The following is a 14,247-nucleotide window of genomic DNA, read 5'->3' as shown; positions in this document are numbered from 1 at the left end:
AATTACTATATTAAAATTATCAGATAGAATGAAAAGATAGCAAAAAAGAGCAGAAAAGAATCATTAAAACTAAAAAACTTAAAAAAAAAGAAAGAAAGAATATATAGCTAGGAATATTTTAAAAGTAGTCTATAGAAAATTGCCAGTAGACAATTCAAAGAGATTTATGTATCATTAATTATTTTTACTTAACACTTGACTTGTAATATTTCGGAACTGAAAGAATTTTGCATGCAATTATAATTCAGCATCCTTAACATCTTATTTTTAAAGACATGCATTTTTGCATGTAACTTTGTATTAATTTTCTTAAATAAGGTTTCACAAATATTATGAACTTGGGAGGCCTGAAATATGGACTGGGTCTTACAGGGCATACTGGTTAATGAACTTAGGATTACAAGAGTTTTTGAATTAAGGAGTTGAAAATAATAGGAATTTCAATGTGCTTTAGTTGATCATACATTATTAAAATAGGTGAGTGAACTCATGAACCAACACAACTCATTCTGCATTCCTAATAGGCAGTTTGAGGGAATTTTAAACATGTGAATCTGTCTGAAAAACCTAGAGACTGTCCTGTATTTTCCCTTTGTTGACAATCCTGACCTTGGTCAGTGAAACATGCGACATGTAAAGAAGCTGCCAATGGTACAAATTTTTGAAGGAGACTTTTAAAATCCTGGTTTCCCAAAGTAATTTTTCAAGAAAATGTGTGCTGGAAATGCCTTAATGAATAATTATATAATGTTGTTGACAAGTCTAAGTAGAGAGGAGACTGCAAAAGATTTGCAAGAAAATATGGTCCTCAATAGTCAGATTTAGGTTTATCACATACTACATAATATATAATAGTTCAAAACATATAATTTACACAATATGGTATTATTTAATTTGAAGTCTATATTTGCTTATACTGACAGCATACAATTTATTATTTTATCATGCTTACTGCATTTGAATTTTCAAAATTGAACTGTTACTATTTATCATTTACATAGATTGTTTTCTGCATTTTGATTTTATTATTTGAATAGATCTGCCAATGTAATCCAGATTCTCTGTGAAATAAAAATAAGGTATATGTCTCTTCTACTTAATGGAGTTTTCTCCTCTGTTTCCTTGGTAGAGAAACAGGGGCAACAAAGGAAGCCGGAAGCAGGAAGGAAGGACAAATAACATGAAGACTGTGTGGAAAATCCATTAAGGACCACATGTAAATTTCATTAATTACAAATAAATTGCATGTATGTAATGAGCACACTCATGCTTGGTACTATAACCTTAGGTAACTACCTGAGCTTGGAGAAGCCATGAAACCTGAAGGAAAACCAACTACTCCCACTTCCCAGAACAGTACAATTTATAACGACATCTGAATACGTGTGCCCACATGTAATTATAGCTGCCACACTTCATCAAAGAAGTGTTTTGCCAGCAGATGGAGACCATTACAGAAAGCCACGACTGCTCAAAATGCAGAAAAAATCTTGACATTGGATGCCCGGCCCCATTCAATACATTTACACTCCTGTACCTGCCCTCAAGGCTAAGGGAACGTCACAATAATGTGTAAAGAGATTGCTGTGAGACTGTGGATATGGATAAGTGGGGCATAGATCTTGTAGGAATTGGGAGTATGAATAGAAAGTGAATATTATCAAAATTCATTTCATGAAATTCTCAAAGAATTAGTGAAAATATTATATTATTTTAAGGATTATAGCCCATGAACTATTCAAGATAAAAATCCCACTACTGCTTCTGGTCTCAATTTGGAGAGACTGTTACTTTATTATTTTATTCATCTGCATAAAAGAAATATAAGTAAACTTAACTGAATTGTAATAAATGTTAAGCATTAGACAGTTGGAAAATATGTGTTATCCTTTCTGAAACTTCCACAAGTCCTAACCTACTTGTATATTATGCCCTACTTATTTGACCACTCTTGTATTAAGATTTCTTTTATAAATAACAAGCCTTCTGAATATAAAAGGTATTATAACTTTATATAACCCTAGCCTAAAACTCAACCCTGTAGTCTAATGATAAATGAGGAAGATGATGCTGAATGATGCAAATAATAGATGGCAAGATGATAATGTGTAAATTGAAGGGAACTTAATGTACTACTGAGTCCAGTGACAAACCATTAATAAGTTGTATCAAGATTTTGGTTTTGTGATGAGCAGTTAATTTTCCTTAGGTTTTTGCATCTGAGGCACAAATAGTCTGCCAAGTCACTTGCAAAAATAAGGCAAAGATTAATTTATATTTAAAGGTATTTTAGACTTATTACTGAATAAATGACTGACAGAAATTTAAACATGCCAGTCAGCAAAGTAATCTGATAAATAAGAAACAAAACTCACAGAAGAAAATAAAAAGTCTTCATGAAACTTTAGATTTTAAAGCATTTAAAGATGGAAAGGGCATTTAGGTTATCTCATTCATCCCCATGACAACCCAAAATCATATTGTTCGGCCTTGACTGGAATGTCCTAGATTATTTTTAATGGCTCAAGAGGTTGGAAACCCTTGTGATACTGCCTTTGGGGGGGGGGGTCAGTTTTACCATTTGAACTCTTGCTTTTGAAAGTTTAAAAATACTTTTTCCCTTCTCTCAAGTTACAAGTTCATATTTAATTTAATATTTAATAAATTTTCTCACATTTTACATTTAAAAATACATGGTTTAGAGTTTAATATGGTTAAGGCCTAACAAAGGAACCAAGTAATAGCTACTATTAACAAATGCTTAAGACAAAGCTGAATTGGATATACTGTTATTCCAAACTTTGGTAGTGGGGAGACATTATTATTATAGAAGTCGCACAAACAGTTAAAAGGAAGCTCAGTGAGATAAAAGATGCTTGTCTACATGACAGATATTAGCAAGCAGCATCACGCATGCATGCCGGCCTGGCTTTGTGTGTAATTTTCCCAAAATGTCATAAAAATGAATTTTTTTGTGTGACAACATCTTTATCAGTGATTACTTTCAGCTGTCTTCATATTTCTACCTCGGGAAAAGACTTTCGCATTGTGACAGATATGCAAATAACACTCGAAAAGGAAAGGGAAATTAGAATAAAACACGGTAATAAAGAAAAAGGCTCAATAAGACAGACCCAGTGAATAGCGAGTTCCATTAGAGAAGTTGCAGATTTTGCACTTTCTCACTCATCAGGAAGGAATTTTGTTTTAAAAGTTTTGTGCTTAAACAAGCATGACTGCACCAGATGAAACACGGTCTCCATCCTTATGCTAACCTTCACTTACTTTTGATAAAGCTCTGTAAGTTTTCTAACTTTAAAGTGTGTCTACAACAGACAAATTCTTAACAGTAACTCTTCGAAGCCTTGGAGCCCATTAGGGATGGACCTTTCCTTGATAATCAGCCCCACCTCACATTTCCATGACAGCACTAGTGAGGATAGCATCGGTTTGCCTCTCCTTAAGATTTAAAATATGATACAAAATGTGCGGGTTTCTAGGATTTGTTGAAACCCATTAAGAGAAAACTGCATCCTCCTGTTCAAAAGAATGGAATCTAAATAAAAATGTAGTGGCTATATACAATGGAGTATACTCCACTGTGTAAAAAAAAATAAATAAATTTTCAGGTAAATGGATAAAACAAGAAAATATTAAATTGAGTGGGGAAACACGGGCCCTAAAAACCAAATGCCACATGTTCATAATCATATATGTATTGTCTGTTATTTTAACACAATTTTCATTTTAAGAAAAAAACTACATATATTCTCCTTTTTAAAAAAATTACTTCAAGATTTTGTTTTCTTTAATGTTTAGAGCTTTGGTTTCTTTTTTGTTTTAAAATGCATGAAAGTTTTCATTCCTTCCATGCTATTTCTGTTTCTTCTTCTCCTCCCCATTTTCCGTTCTCCCCTTAATCTATATCAAAGCAATTTTTAAGAACTATAAAATTTCTGGAATTTTTAATCGGGAATAAAATTGTTTTACTGTAATTTTAAAAATTAAAGTCATTTATTTTTCAGTTCTGGTGTCAGTTCAAGGTGCTGCCGCTGGCTGCCACCACTGCAGCCACCAGAACTGAGATGCTAAAAGAGGTTGTTTCTGTGTCCTGCCAGTCAGCTCCCAAATAATGACACCAAGACTTATTATTAATTATGAAAGCGTGGCCTTAGCTTAGGCTTGTTTTTAACTAGCTCTTATAACTTAATGTATATCTTTAATCTACATTCTACTGCGTGGCTTTTACGTTTATCCCATTCTGTGTGTCGGACTCCTTCTGCGAACTCACATCTAGATTCATCACCCTACTTCCTCTCTCCCTGCCTGGAAGTCCCGCCTATAACTCTTGCCTAGCTATTGGCTGTTGAGCTCTTTATTAAACCAATCTCAGCAATGTATCTTCACAGAGTGTACAAACATCCCACAACAGGAGGTAGAAAGGGAGGCCACAAAGGCTGGTGAGGCGGTACGCAAGCCCTGAGGAGATCGATGCCCAGCTGCAGGCTGAGAAGCAGAAGGCCAATAAATAAGAGGAACAAGAATAAGGTTGTGGGCCGGGCGGTGGTGGCGCACGCTCGGGAGGCAGAGGCAGGCGGATCTCTGTGAGTTCAAGGCCCAGGCTGGCTACCAAGTGAGCTCCAGGAAAGGCGCAAAGCTACGTAGAGAAACCCTGTCTCGAAAAACCAAAAAGAAATAATAATAATAATAATAATAATAATAATAATAATAATAATAATAAGGTTGTGGCAACAGCAGTAGGGAGAGCAGGCCCTGCATCTAGCCTGGGGAGCACAATAGAGCTGACCCTGTTGTGTGTGTATTGGGCGGGGCACCTCACCTGGGCAGCACGCCAGAGCTGACCTTGTTGAGGGAGGCAAAGGTGAGCTGGGTCTGTAGATGTGAGAGCAGGAGAGCTGCCCCTGCCCCTTCCCTGGTATGCCATGGGATGGAAAGGGTAAGAGAAATATGCACCCCACCCCACCCAACCCCGGCCCCTTACCACCGTGGTCAGGCAGGAGAGCATAAGAACAGAGGAGCTGGCCCTGCCCCTCAGGAAGTACAGCCAGCAACTCTTACTCTAGAGAGTGAGCCCTGCACCTCCCCTGGCAAAACAGTAGAGCTGGCCCTGGTGGTGTGAGTAAGGGGGAGCTGGACTCCAGGGTGTGGGAGCAGAACTGGCCCCTCTCCTTGCTGTCTGCTGCACTGGGTGAGCTAGCCAGGGCAGTGCTGGAGAGCTTGCCTGGGTGATGACAATGAGGGAAAGCTAGTAGGCTGACCAACCCAGCTAACACCCAGGCCCAGAACCAGTGCTGAGGTAACTCACCGGAACACGCACCTCATAGATGAACTGCTGAGCATGTGAAGAGGCTGAACCTGCAGATCCAAAGCTACAGGATCTCCATGACACAGGACAACAACAAGATCTCCAAGAGGAGTCCTAGTGGGAGCCCAGTATCCATAGCGCAGCAGAAGCCAGAGGCCTCAAACCAGACCGAGGAACACTTACATGTAAAGTACACTTTAAGGACTGAAGAGTATACTGTGTGACTTCATGGGCCACACTGCAGCTTCCATACAGAGATTTTGTTTTTAATTATTATTATTTGGGTTTGTTTGTTTGTTTGTTTGTCTGTTTATTTGGTTTGGTTTGGTTTTTAGGGGTTTTGGGAGAGGTACTTTTAAATTTTGTTTTGGGGGCAGCTTTCAAGGGCAGGAGGTAGAAGCAAAGGGATGGGGGAGGTAAGTGGAATCGGGGTGCATAACTTGAAATCCACAAAGAATTAAAAAAAAAAAACAGAAGAGGAGGAGGGAGGGAGGAGGAGGAAAGGAGGGAAGGAAGAGGAAAAGAAGAAGGAGAAGGGAAAGGAGAAAGAGGAGGAGGAAGGGGGAGGGGAGGAGAATAGAAGGTGGATATGGGGTTTCTGTGACCCCCCCCAAAAAAAGAGAAGAAGTCTCTAGACTCAGATGAGAGTTAAGATGGGGATAACTACCAGCAAAATCGGAAAGCTGTGGAAGCGCTGGTTGACACTGAGACCCAGACCGGTGTCACAGACAACCGAGAAGGTCACACAGCTGTATCTGGATGGGCCAAAGGAGCTTTCAAGGAGAGAACTCGAAGAAATCGAGAAGCAGAAAGCAAAAGCACACTCCACGAAGGTGCACTTGACTGGGAAGACAGAGCAGGCCAGGGCTGATCTTGCGGGGCTCGCAAACATCAGAGAACATCTGGAGGAGGAAGCAAGAAAGAAAGGAGAGCAGAAGATGCCGCGACTTTGTCAGGAATATGAATGCAGTCGTTCATCCTGAAGAATTAAGCTGGCCTGTGGGAGGAGATGCTGGGGAACTGGGCTGTGCCACCAGGACCTCGGTCATGTCTCACCCACCCTGGCGCCCTGCTGCCGCTGCCACCAGCTCCTCATAGCCCGGAGCCCCTACGGCCTGGGGCCTCTTTTCATCTTGGCACAGAAATCTTTCAGGAGATGGGAGTGGGTGGGGGAGGGGCAGCCACTGTCTTTGAGACCGAAAGATGCAGGACAGCATTTCATACATAACCCTTTGGATGTTTTTGCTGTTTTTAAAATTTGGAATCCTGTGCTTTTTTTTTGGGGGGGGGAGCGAGTAAGTACCTGGGAAGAGGGTAAAGAGGTTCCATTCATTCAGGAGATTGCACGTTTGGAGGGAGGGGTTGGTGCCAGCAGGCAGATGCTGTGGCAGTTGATGACACCCAGCCCTGAGTGCTGTCTGGGTGTTCACTCAGAGGGACTGTGGGGAAGCCTGTGCTCCAAAGGGTCCCAGGTTTGTGCCTGGCCAGTTCCATCCAAGGGAGCCTCTCCTCGCTGACACGCTCTGCCCGCTTCCCACTCACCCGGCCAGGGCTAGGGGCCATTTTTAACCCTACCCAGTGATCATTTCAAGAAACCTCTGGTTTCTGGGCATCACCCAAACAATACAAGCTCCTCAAACAATACAATTTATGTATTCGGCAAATTTTTTTTTTTTCAAAAAGCCATTTATGCCAATGTCTCTCAGCTCATACAGCTCATACAGGTTAGACATTCTTCTTGTGAAGTTTACATTCGTTACATATCCTTTATATATTTTTGTCTTTATATCTCTGCAATGCATTTAAATTTTTTTTCAGATCTGTTGTTCATGGAATGGAACTTCTTGTCCTTTTGTTAGGACCTGCAGCAATCTACACATCCTTTTTATAGTAGTGACCATTTTTGCCAGTGAGTACTACTAATGTGTCTTCTGGTTATGAACCAGCGGAACCTGCCTTTGCCACAGCAAAGCAAACAGTCTGGTTCTGAGAGGTCATAGAAATGGATTTGGAAATCAAGTCAATACTATCTGTGGCAGTGCTCTTTTTTTTTTTTTCAAAGACATAAAAAAAAAAAAACAGTGTGGCTGGCTTATGGTATTACTGAAAGAGTTGACTGGGTTTAAAATAGAAGTACAAAGTTATTAGGCTATGAGCTATCTCTATGAAGAGTTCTGCATAGCTCTAAGCTTGGCTATGTTTTGCTTGGATGTTTCTACTTAAAAGTTCCTAAAACACCAGACAAAGTAAGTTATAATCATAATCCATGATTCAATGCATTTTAATAGTTTTAGAAATAACTCACTGTCCAGGAACAGCAGAGTGCAGTAGAGATGGATAAAAACAGACCATGCATCTGAATGTGAAAATAAGCTAAGAGAACATTTTCATTGAAGAAAAAAAAGTCACTCAGAAAAAAGTTAAAATTGTGTAGGGTAACAATCATTCTTACTAAGCGTTGATTGACTTCTAAGTACAAGGCAGTGTGTCAAAACTACTTTTATTAACAGGTCATTTATATTTTAGGATAATCCTTTAAATACAGCAATTGTTATCAACTTGATTCTAAGGATATCAATAGATAATTAATAATGAGATTTATTAATACCCCCGAGCATAAGGCCCAGTAGGTAGGAAACAGTTAAATTTAACTTTCAAACTTCAGACTCACATTGGAAAGAAATAATAAATGTTTGGGTTTCATGTCCTTCAAACTGCATACTAGCTTTATCAAAAAGCATATGCATTTTATATTTCTAATTCTAACTGGTCTTACTTTTATGGAGATAGCAATAATAAACATATTGATGGAAATAGGCAAAAGGAATTTGTCAGGCAGTTTGGGCAGGAATATTGAAAAAGAACAGCTCTGTTTCTGGAAATTGATAACCAGTTCTGTCTGGGCCAGAAGCCAGAAGTCCTTCATTTTGAAGGCAGTTTTGTCCTGGCTGGAGGCCAGACAATCCATAAATGTTCTGGTTTCTTGTTATCTTTCTTTTTCCTTTTACATAGCAACCTGACACTGATGCCTGGATGCTAGGTGTTATCAAGGACTTCACTGGCCCTTGAAGTTGTGTGGAAAGTGAAGTCCTTCCACCAGGAGGGAAAGACATATGTAAATATTGTGGAGATCTACAGCTGACCAGCTCACCCAATCATCCACAACATACACCTGCACATGCCCCTGTGCACACACACACACACACACACACACACACACACACACACACACATACACACACACACACACACACACACACATACACATACACACACACACACACACACACACACACACAGCTCAGAGAATTATTAATTTCTAGACAAAGACTGCATAATGATACCCATCTTTCTTTTTTTGTTTATTAAGAAATTTTAAAATTCATTTTATATACCAATCAAAGACACCCCCCCTTCCCTCCTCCTGCCCCCCCAGCCTCCCCCTCCCAGCCCATCCACATTCCCTCCTACAAGAAGGTAAGGCCTCCCATGGGGAGGTACATTTAGTAGAGGCAGGTTCAAGCCCCTCCCCCTGCCTCAAGACTGTGTGAGGTGTCCCATTATAGGTAATGGCCTCCAAAAAGCTTGCTCATGCACCAGGCATGGATTCTGATCCTACTGCCAGGGGGCCCCTTAAGCAGATCAAGCTACACAGCTGTCTCGCTATGCAGAGGGCCTAGTCCATTCCCACACAGGCTCCACAGCTGTTGATCTAAATTTCGTGAATTCCCATTGGTTTGGTTTGGTTGTCTCTGCAGGTTTCCCCATCATGATTTTGATGCACTTGTTCATAGAATCCCCCTTCCCTCTCTTCAATTAGACTCGTGGAGCATGGCCTGGTGCTTGGCTGTGGATTTCTGCATCTGCTTCCATCAGTTACTGGATGAAGGCTCTATGATGACAGAGTATTCACTGATCTGATTACTGGTGTAAGCCAGTACAGGCACCCTCCCCACTATTGCTAGCAGTCTAAGGTGTGGTCATCCTTGGGGATTCCTGGGAACTTCCCTAGCATCCAGTTTCTTCCTATCCCTAACATGGTATCTCTTTCATTGCTCTCCCACTCCATCCCTGTTACAGCTTGACCATCCCATCCCCTTATGTTCTCATGCCCCAACCCCTACCCTCCATTGCCCACACCTCATGCCCAGTTTACTCATGAAGATCTCATCTATTTCCCCTCTCCAGGATGATCCATCCATCCCTCTTTTGGTCCTCCTTGTTAAATAGCTTCTCTAGAGCTGTGGGTTGTAGTCTGGTTATCCTTTGCTTTATGTCTACTATCCACTTATGAGTGAGTACATACCATGTTTGTCCTTTTGAACCTGGGTTACCTCACTCAGGATGATATTTTCTAGTTCCATCCATTTGCCTGTAAATTTCATGGTGTCATTGTTTTTCACTGCTGAGTAGTACTCCATTGTGTATATGTACCACATTTTCTTTATCCATTCTTCAATTGAGGGGCATTTAGATTGTTTCCAGGTTCTGGCTATTATGAATAATGCCGCTATGAACAAGTTGAGCATGTCTCCCTGTCTCCCTGTGGTATGATTGAGCATTCTTTGGATACCTGTCTTTCTCTTTGGGACTTCTCCTGCTCTACAGGATCATAAGATCGCTGCATATTTCTTTTTTTAAAAGCTGTTTTACACACACACACACACACACACACACACACTATATTATAAATACCATGATTCCATTGTCTCTGAAATTAATTCAAGTTTTGGAGGCAAAGGATGTAGAAGTGTGTTGCTTGGTTGGGATAGGGGTTTTTTTAGTGGCCGTTGAATGCCCAGAACTCTAGACTCCCAAGTTATGCTCACCTGTGATGAGAAATTCTCTGTTGCACTCAATAACTCACTCCAACTTCACCCCGATTTGTTATAAAGAGTTTGCACTGTTCCAAATATATTACATGAGTTTCATGTTGGTCAGCATTAATGCCCTTGTGTTATAAATGATCCAAGCAAATTTGCCAAAATCACCAAAGGAGAAACCTGTAGAGGAGTCAAAGTAAAACCGTTTGGTTGGGGAGCTAAGCCATTGCTGTCCTGCTGCCATTGTGAAAGCCTGAGCATGAACGGAAGCATTGTAAAAGGCACCCATTATAGGAAACGCTGCAGCAATGTGTTACTAGTCACAGCTTCTTTTTCTTTGTTGCCATCTTCAGTTTTATCTGCAGCTGCCTCTTTAGAGGCCTTTGTGTTTTCTGAGGACTAATTCTGTGGACTAATTAGTTCGTTCTTGCCACCAACCGTGCCCTATTTAGATACAATAACTTCATATGTTACCCTTAGTTTTGAAGAGAAGTCACTTTAATTTCCCATATATTTTCATCCTCCCTTACAGCTTAGCTTTGTAAACCCCTGGGTAGATTTTATCCTTAATCATGGAATAAACCTGAGTCTCACTGGCACTTGAGAGTACTACTGTAGTGGAACACACAAAAAGCTATGTGTAAGTACTTATTTAAAAAATTTCAAACTACCTCTTAAAATTACTTTTGTCCTCCAGAAGGCCAGTCATAAATGGATTTTATGTTAAACACATGTTATACATGCTTCTTGGAATTGAATATTTCTTGAGAACTGAAGGGAGACACTGACAAATTTAGCAATAAATGTTAGAGTAACTCAGATTTAGGACAAGTGAAAAGAAACACTTGAAACGGAAAGAAAATGTTCATGGTTGGAGTCTCTGCCTTGGAAACCTTGTCTATAGTCAGGGAACTTGAATAAAAAATTCCAGTTGGAATTGCAGTGCAGTGGAGCTTGTGACATGGAAGAAAATGCTACTAGTACATCCAAAGATATTATGGTACAACAGTTAACGAATGATTTTTTTCTATGGCTGAAATAGTACAGTATTGACAATTGAGGGGTGGAGCACAGCTGTGCACAGTCAGTAATTGCTTCTGAAATGGAAAGTGAATGCTTCAGCAAGATAAAGTATTTGCATTTAAATAAGAGAAAGATCAAGTCAACACTATCTTTGGATCATGATTTCTGAACAGCACTTATTTTATTTTTCTTATTTAAGATTTATTTTTCTGCCTCACTGTAGAGATAAATAGGAAAACAAACTCAGTGATGTGCTGCTGTATCATGCTCACCTTTTAGAATACTGGGTATGGGAAATGAGGAAGGATGGCTGTGAGGAGACCATTAGACAGTAACATACTAACACATGACTAGGAGATATTTGAAAATGGTTGTGATGATCTCAGAAGAGAGCTAACTAATCATCAAATGATGATATTCAATATGTGATTAATACACCTCATTATTTATGTCATATTTCCCCTTTCCTATTAAAATTTTGAATTGATGTTTACTGTCCCCATGTTCATAAGAGTTCATTTCAGATGTGCACATTATGCTTTCATTCTCATGTTTTATAAGGGAAATAAATTTATATTAAGTGAATGAAACAAGAAAATGCAAGAAAGAGCATCATTGGCATTTATGAATGATGTGTTGTTGTTGGATTTTGCTCTTTACTCTTTTGGGGGACCTGCCACCCAGCTCCCTAATAAATCACACATGGAGGCTTATTCTTAATTAGAAATGCCCAGCCATAGCTTGGCTTGTTTCTTGCCAGCTTTTCTTAACGTTAAATCCCATCTATGTTCTGCCTCTGGGCTTTTACCTTTTTCTACTTCTGTTTATCTTATTTTCACTCTACTCTGTGGCTGGCTGTGTCACCCTCCTCTCCTTGTTCTCTTGCTCTTTTGTATTTCTTTTCCTCCCAGATTTCTCCTTCTATTTTTCTGTCTGCCTGCCAGCCTTGCCTATTCTTTCTCCTGCTTTGCTATTGGCTTTTCAGCTCTTTATTACACCATCAGGTGTTTTAGACAGGCAAAGTAACACAACGTCACAGAGTTAAACAAATGCAACATAAAGAATGCCACACATCTTTGCATCATTAAAACAAATGTCCACAGCATAAACAAATGTAACACACTTCAAAATAATGTTCTACACTGATGTCTTTCTATAACATCAAAGCATGAAGAGCTATTACATCAATCAAGCAGAGAACTAATCGTCAAATGATGATATTCAATATGTGATTCATCAGATTGATATAAATTTGAGAATTTACAGCATTCAGAATAATATATAATTATAATAAATATAATATAATTATTCATGCTTAGGTAAAATGTTTTCAAGCTTAAAACAGTATCTACATAATACCAAATCCAAATTTAAAATCTTTACATCTTAATTTTATGACAAAATGTTAAAAAATGCAAAAGTGAAAATTATCAGAATGTATAAAATTTATACCATATTCTCCCTCAAATTAAAAGAAAATAAAAGATAAACATACAAGTATTACTTGATAAATTATTTGAAAACTATTTTAATGTAAATCCCATATTTCCCTAAAAAACAAAAACAAAAACAAAACACACCAAAGTTTTGCATTTTTCAAAAAATTTCACAACATCGATAGTTAGAAAGAAATAATAATAAATTTGTGGGGATTAATCTTCAAGTCACAAACAGATGAATCAGCACAGGCAACTGTGTTTCTCTCCTGGGATTAACCTTGTAGAAACAATAGCAGGGAACATAGAACCCAGGCTAGAATAACTTTGTGCTTCAAAATATTTATAAAACTCTGGAGAATACCTTCTGTGGTTGCTGGATTCTGTTTCTACAGAGACTTTTTAGGACTTTACATTGTAGATAGCTTATAAAAATGCAAAATAATTCTTGTCTGTCGACCCGAAAATTCTGTACTATCCAACTGAGATTCATTCACCTTCCCTCTGTGGAATATTCTGCTTTATTTGCATATTTGTATGATCTCCCTAATCTCTAAATGTGTCTGCTCACCAAAATCTCTTTTTAACCATTCAACCCATCTACCTGGTTCCCACATTGATTAGTCAGTAGAATAATCTTTTAAAAATGCACTCCTTTCTTACAGCTCCAAGAAACTGCTGGTTTTACCTTTTATAAATACTACCTTTTAATCCAAGACAATAAAAATAAGAAGACCACACACAGCACAGGCCTTGAGAAGAGAAAGACTCTTGACAGATATAGCTAAGGCTGCTGCCACCCAGACCAGAGTGAGTAAGAGTGAGTGCTTCAAAGAAATCTTTAGGAAAAATACCATAACATATCTTATTTCTCTCCAATTTCCTATCACTTTTACATAATTTTTGACTGTGTTGCCACTGAAGAAAGAAATGACCTATCCCAATTCCCAATTCCAGCGTGAACAGAAGTAAAATCAAGGGAACATAGAAACTGGAGAAAGTGAATATTCCAGATTCACACAGGGAATCATTAACATTTGACACTAGTCTTTATCTCCTCTGGTCTGCACTACTAACATGCACAGTGATACTTGGGAGAAGTGGTGAAGGGTAGAGAAGATAGCTCAGCAGGTAAGATGCTTGCTTACAAGTAAGAGGATCAGAGCTCAGACTCTCCAGCACCTACATAAATGTCTGGTATATATGGAAACAATCTCACTGCCCAAAGGCAGAGACATGAGATCCCTGAAGCAAAGTGTTTAGCTAGACAAGCTTTATTAGCACGCTCTGTGTTCAATTGAGAGACCATGCCTCAGAGAATAAAGTGGAGAGCTATCAAGGAAAATTACCAATGCCAGCTTAGGGTTTCTACATGCATGGGAACATGTGCACAAACACACATGCACACAGGCATACCACATAAGCAGATAAACAACATAAAGGGGAGTTGTAGAATGAGAAATGAAACTATGATGCTAAGATAAATGCTACAGGAAATCTACAGTGTAGGAGTGTTCAATGCATAGGAAAAGTTTCATATTGTTAAAAAATAATCTATAAAATCATTCTGAATAGTATAAGCAGGAACAAAATAAATGATATGTAATAGCAAAATCTTTAGTTCATTAAAGGAAAACAG

General features: G+C 38.9%; 1 pseudogene; it reads left to right on the top strand.

The window, feature by feature from the left end:
- The first annotated feature begins 4,395 nt into the window (after window positions 1-4,395).
- LOC102903329 (28 kDa heat- and acid-stable phosphoprotein pseudogene) lies at window positions 4,396-6,317 on the top strand (annotated as a pseudogene).
- Window positions 6,318-14,247: the final 7,930 nt, after the last annotated feature.

Source organism: Peromyscus maniculatus, chromosome 22, assembly GCF_049852395.1.
Source record: "Peromyscus maniculatus bairdii isolate BWxNUB_F1_BW_parent chromosome 22, HU_Pman_BW_mat_3.1, whole genome shotgun sequence".
In the NCBI taxonomy this organism is placed as follows: Eukaryota; Metazoa; Chordata; class Mammalia; order Rodentia; family Cricetidae; genus Peromyscus; species Peromyscus maniculatus.
The sequence above is the reverse complement of the archived record's forward strand: the minus strand, read 5'-3'. Positions and strand labels throughout refer to the sequence as shown.